The 6342-nt window shown below is 49.7% G+C and overlaps 1 pseudogene; it reads left to right on the top strand.

Annotated features, from left to right (window-relative positions):
* The first annotated feature begins 213 nt into the window (after nucleotides 1-213).
* Nucleotides 214-1668, top strand: LOC147645850 (uncharacterized; annotated as a pseudogene).
* The last annotated feature ends 4674 nt before the right edge of the window (nucleotides 1669-6342 follow it).

Here is a 6342-nt window from a genome sequence, read left to right as displayed (position 1 = left end):
ACAGTAGTGATCAGTTTAAATTGTCACAGCATCCACCGGTGTTAATCAGAGACCCTGAAACTTGGCAAACCAAGGGTCCCTATGAACTTGTCACCTGGGGGCGTGGCTACGCGTGTGTATCCACCCCTTCAGGCCCCCGATGGATTCCTCAGAAATGGGTAAAACCTTTTATTCCAAAGAATCCAGCACCAGCAAGAAGAGAAGAGAAGCAAGTAGCTGTTGCTTCCAAAAGAAGACGCCGCTGAAGAGAGCAAGAAGAAACCTGCATACTGTAACTGTAAATATGTTTTAAAGAATGTCTGTTTCCTTTTTTTTAGAAATAACCTACCTCTTACTCAAATCCATGATGAGCCTTAAGCCTGCTGTCATCCTGCTCGCACTGAGCAGCCTGACAACAGCCTGGATCGTCCCACAGCCACGTCAAAACGTCTGGGTGACCCTGGCACAAACACTCCAACAGGAAAACATATGTCTATCGACCGCAGCAGCAAAAAATCCTATGTCTACCTGCCTGGTAGGAATTCCCCTGCAGCATGATGAATTCACACACAGCTTTAGTACACTGACTCCTGAGGCAGATAATAAACTACACAGCACTCATGTAGAAGCAGAGTTAAGAAACCCTGTCGAGGAGTGGCTACCCCATTTTCCTAAGGCAACCCAGGAACCCCAGGAGTTAGAGTTGCTGGGTTCCTCCCCAGCATCATACTGTGTACACTTTAGAGTTAGTCCTCCAACTCATAAAGAAACATTCCACCATATAGTACAACATAGAGAAGGGTTCACAGCAAAAAAGTGGTGCCATGTACTAAGCTACATCAAAGTGCACTCTTCAGTTCATCCACATCCCAAAAGCCTCCCCAAAGGACTGTTCCTCATTTGTGGGGACCGTGCATGGGCAGGAATTCCATCCCGTCTCCTTGGAGGGCCGTGTACCATAGGGCGTCTGTCACTGTTAGCGCCCAATCAAACATTAATTGGCGAGTGGACCCATAAAAACAATTTGACCAAAAAAAATTCAAAAGAGAAGTGCTACAAAATTAGATGAAAATTGTGACTCAGAAATTTTCCATTGGTCAAAATCAAAAAGGATTGCTGCATCCATTTTTCTTCCCTGGGTAGCTGCAGCTAAAGCCCTAGGTGAATTGGGACACCTAGAATGCTGGGTAGTAAAACAAGCGAATTTAACATCCAATGCCATAAGTGCCCTCCTAGAAGATGAGGAAATTACCAGGCAGGCGACACTTCAAAACCGTGCTGCAATAGACTTTCTCCTATTGCTCCACGGGCACGAGTGCCAAGAGTTTGAAGGTCTTTGCTGTATGGATCTAACATCGAAGGCTCCTAACATCCATGCCACTCTCCGAGAGATGAAAAGCATGATCGGACAAGTCAAGCAAGAAGCTGATGACTGGTTCAATGGACTGTTTAAGAACTGGGGGCTCTCGGGGTGGTGGGCTTCAGTAGTGAAAACTATTCTGTCACTGCTAGTCATTGTTTTGCTGACGGTGTTAGTGTTTGGAGTGCTAAGCAAAATACTGTACAGAAGCATAGTTAAGCTAGTCTCAACTACCTCAGATGTCAACCATATAGAGTTGGCAGACCGGAGTAACCCTCACCAACCTACAAATGGGAATTGATGGGCCACTTCGGGTCAGTAAGTAGTATAAGCTCATTACCTTTCATTTAATTACATATGTTAAAGTAGGGGCAGATGTGGTAGTGCATATTTCTGGGAGTTACTGTGTTTCTCTGTGACGTGTTTTTCCCCTCCCCTCCCTTATCCCTAAAACGTTACCCCATTGGTTGGTGCTATATATCCCTCTGCCCCTCTCCCGAGGTTTGAAAGAGTCCGGGAAAGAGTAACCCGGCCTCTTCTCTCTCTGGCAGCTAGCCAGAATAAACATCTTCTGATCCCCCGGAGGGAGAAGCAGCACCCTTTTGGTCTTTTCTCGGTCTCGAGGAGCCTCTCTGACCCCTCCATTCGACAGAGCTAAGGTGGATTTATTTCGGGGGGCAAAGGGAAGGTCTCCTCACCCAAGCACCCAGGGATTCCATCATTCATTCTACGGTCTCCGTTGTCCACTTCAGCCTGGGCCTGAACTCCTGGCGGTGATGTCACAGTGCACGCTCCAGCTAGAACTTCCAGCATCCAGCAACGGCCACAACACAACCCTTGGCTCCTTGTGCCAGCACGCTCTTCATTCACCCTGCTCCAAGCCTACCCCTGTCACCTTGTTGCCACCTGCTCCCTGATTCCCCCAGCAGTCCCCAAAGCTCCCCATCGCTTGGATTTTGCTCTCCATCCCTGCAGGATATCTGCATTTGTTCCAAAAGAGGTATGGTACTATTCCACGGAGGCGGACACCCCGCAGCTGCCTGGCTGGGCTGGAGCTCTGTGGGACAGGCTGGGAAATTTTGCTACCTCTGCAGGCTGGCACAGACGGAGAGGAGGAGACGGACGTCGATACACAGACTGATAGAGAAGAAGCCATGGAAGTGGACGGAGAGGATACTGGAGAGGAAGAGATGGATGTGGATATGTACGAGACAGAGGAAGAGATGGAGGTGGAAACGAAAGATTATATTGAAGAGATGGATATTGATCTAAAAGACAAGGAGGAAGACATGGTCTTGGGATGAAGACCGATGCCAGCAGCAGAACAGGCAGGTGCTCCCCACAGGCAGAGTGGGTCCCCTGCTGCCAGCCTGGGGCCGGGCTGGGCACTCCCTGCTCAGGGACACGCTAGCCCATGCACTGGATTCTGCTGGCCATCCCTGGCCTGGCCTGGGCTTGCTGTGGGCCACACAAGCCCTGTTCCAGTGCCTGGGCCACAGCCCCCAGCCAGGCTCCCTTCTGGCAGCAGAGTCCCACTGGGCCAGTGTCCCAGCCCGGCAGCACATGGAACACCCTTCCGTGCCTGACTGCACTGACCGTGCTACTTGTTTTTCTTCCAGGACTTAGGGACATCACAGACACAGATGCCACCCTGCTGTACATACGTTTTACAGTTGTTGTGTTCAGGATAGAGGTTTTAGAGTTTGTTTAAGTTGTCTGTAAATACGTTTCATAGAGTTTTGTTAGATCTCTTCTCAGGTAAATAGGTTCTATAGTTTGTTGTGGTTGTTGTTGTTGTTGTTACCAATATTCTTACAGTGTAAATATGTGGTGTAGTTCATTCTTGTTCCTTTTCTTCTACAGATAAACAGTCTTTGATTTTCACACCCCAGTTCTCTTTGCATTTTCTTCGGGCACATTTGCAAAGCTGTGGGTTGTTTCGGGAACAATGTTTGCAGGACTCTTAAAAGGGTATCAAAACCGCTCTGCCACACTCTCAGCTGCTGCTGCTGCCCCAAAAAGCACTGGCTGTCTTTGCTCACACAATCACAGTTGTGGTGGCATTTCTACCACACCACAGGACAGCGATGTTTTCCCTCTTCTCCTGGAAATATCTACAGCACTTGTGGGTAGCAAGGCAAACATGAGCCTCTTTTAGTGGCCCTTGAAACTGGACATGTGAAATGAGGTACACAAAGCCACAGGCCAGCTGAACCTGGCATCTCTGAATGGGTCTTTACATTCTTCCCAGGAAGATGAATGGCAATCACTATTTTGGCAGGGAGGAAAGTGCATCAGCTAGCAATTTGCTGTAGAAAATGTGCTTTCTGCTCCTCTCACAGCCAAAACTCCTACCCATTTCTTGGAAGTCCTTCTTAGATAAGGACCGTGTTCAACTGAGTGACAGTGAAGCCAAATGGCAATGCCGCAACCAATTGTCCTGTACACAATCTCCTTCATCCACGTGGAAGGTTACTCACGGGCACACAAGAGGACGGAAGAAACCCAAATGCATCGTTGGCCATAAAGTCAGACGTGTTGAGGGATGAAGAAATCTTGCAGAGATATGGAAAGCTGCCCTGAAAACCCAGTTCGGGGAGAGCCTGAGCTCTTTTGTGCTTCTAGGCCTGAAGATGCTCAGCACCTTTCCCAGATGCTCAGCAGGCAGTAGGATTGTGCCTGAATCTGGCTCTGGAAATGCCAGTGCCTCAACTGAGAGCTGTGGCAATGATTTCCATTGCATGGAGAGGGGCCACAGTCCTGCAAGAGTCTTTCAGCAGAGCAAACAGCAGCCTGGAGGGTGGGCAATGCTGCATCTGGACCACTGCATGCTCATCCTTCACCACAATGCAGAGCTGCCATGGATCACTTTTTCCATTTCTCCTGTTGGATATGTTTTGGAGAAGTTGTTCTAGGTGGCTTTGGATGGTGATCCAAGTAGGAAGCAGCCATTCGCCTGCTGTGATATCCTTACAACTAATCCTAACTTCTCATTGCCTTTGGTTTGATTGGGGGTGTTTTATCCGTTTGTTTGATTGGCTTCTTTGGGTTGGTTTCTTTGTGTTTTTCTCTGTTTTGCTTGGAGTTTCTTTTCCTTTTTTAGAAATGACTGGTGAAGTTGGCACAAGCAAACTCCAGAAAACGTAAAGCAGGCTTGACTTTCCAGAAATTGCTTTTGGCTGGCTTTAGCTGCATTCCCCAGGATCACGATCAGCAGTAGATATTTGCAGGTTTTGCTCTGCATCCTCAGCCTGCCCAGGTGTTGTTCAGTGTTTCAGCAGTGGAGAAGACGATGGATATTTTGCTAAACCTCCTTTCAAACAACAAAACTTGGGTTAGCACGACAGAAAAGAAGAAAAGAAAATCTTCGCCAGTTAGAACAGAGCCAGAGTCCCACCATTTCCCCCTCCACTTCTCTTTCTTTTCTACATTTAGAGGTAAAGCTTCCATCTCCAAAAGCTTCCATCTCTCACTTCCTGATGTAGCCATTTGCTACCCTTTAGCCTTGACTGCCACGCATCGGACTGCTGTCCGTGTGGGGCTGGGGATGCTCAGCCTGGAAAGAGAAGGGGGCTGGCGAGGCCTCCCTGCAGCTCTAGGAAAGATGGGCACAGGGAGGAGAAGCCTTTCAACTGCAGGAGTGAGCTTGAAGTTGGATCTAATGAAGCTGCTCTTTTCCACTCCGGCTGCTGGGCCACTGGCCCAGGCTGTGCACAGAGGCTGGGGATGCTCCATCCTTGGCAACATCCAAGGCCAGCTGGGAGCGGGGCTCTGAGCAACCTATTCTAGGGGAAGATCGCTCCGCTTGGAACAAGATGGTCTTTAGGGTCCCTTCCAAGCCCAAGCACCCAGGGATTCCATCATTCATTCTACGGTCTCCGTTGTCCACTTCAGCCTGGGCCTGAACTCCTGGCGGTGATGTCACAGTGCACGCTCCAGCTAGAACTTCCAGCATCCAGCAACGGCCACAACACAACCCTTGGCTCCTTGTGCCAGCACGCTCTTCATTCACCCTGCTCCAAGCCTACCCCTGTCACCTTGTTGCCACCTGCTCCCTGATTCCCCCAGCAGTCCCCAAAGCTCCCCATCGCTTGGATTTTGCTCTCCATCCCTGCAGGATGTCTGCATTTGTTCCAAAAGAGGTATGGTACTATTCCACGGAGGCGGACACCCCGCAGCTGCCTGGCTGGGCTGGAGCTCTGTGGGACAGGCTGGGAAATTTTGCTACCTCTGCAGGCTGGCACAGACGGAGAGGAGGAGACGGACGTCGATACACAGACTGATAGAGAAGAAGCCATGGAAGTGGACGGAGAGGATACTGGAGAGGAAGAGATGGATGTGGATATGTACGAGACAGAGGAAGAGATGGAGGTGGAAACGAAAGATTCTATTGAAGAGATGGATATTGATCTAAAAGACAAGGAGGAAGACATGGTCTTGGGATGAAGACCGATGCCAGCAGCAGAACAGGCAGGTGCTCCCCACAGGCAGAGTGGGGCCCCTGCTGCCAGCCTGGGGCCGGGCTGGGCACTTCCTGCTCAGGGACACGCTAGCCCATGCACTGGATTCTGCTGGCCATCCCTGGCCTGGCCTGGGCTTGCTGTGGGCCACACAAGCCCTGTTCCAGTGCCTGGGCCACAGCCCCCAGCCAGGCTCCCTTCTGGCAGCAGAGTCCCACTGGGCCAGTGTCCCAGCCCGGCAGCACATGGAACACCCTTCCGTGCCTGACTGCACTGACCGTGCTACTTGTTTTTCTTCCGGGACTTAGGGACATCACAGACACAGATGCCACCCTGCTGTACATACGTTTTACAGTTGTTGTGTTCAGGATAGAGGTTTTAGAGTTTGTTTAAGTTGTCTGTAAATACGTTTCATAGAGTTTTGTTAGGTCTCTTCTCAGGTAAATAGGTTCTATAGTTTGTTGTTGTTGTTGTGGTTGTTGTTGTTGTTGTTACCAATATTCTTACAGTGTAAATATGTGGTGTAGTTCATTCTTGTTCCTT

Source organism: Cyanistes caeruleus, unplaced genomic scaffold (genome assembly GCF_971803275.1).
Source record: "Cyanistes caeruleus unplaced genomic scaffold, bCyaCae1.hap1.1 HAP1_SCAFFOLD_157, whole genome shotgun sequence".
In the NCBI taxonomy this organism is placed as follows: domain Eukaryota; kingdom Metazoa; phylum Chordata; class Aves; order Passeriformes; family Paridae; genus Cyanistes; species Cyanistes caeruleus.
Note: the sequence above shows the minus strand (reverse complement) of the source record. Positions and strands in the feature narration are given on the sequence as shown.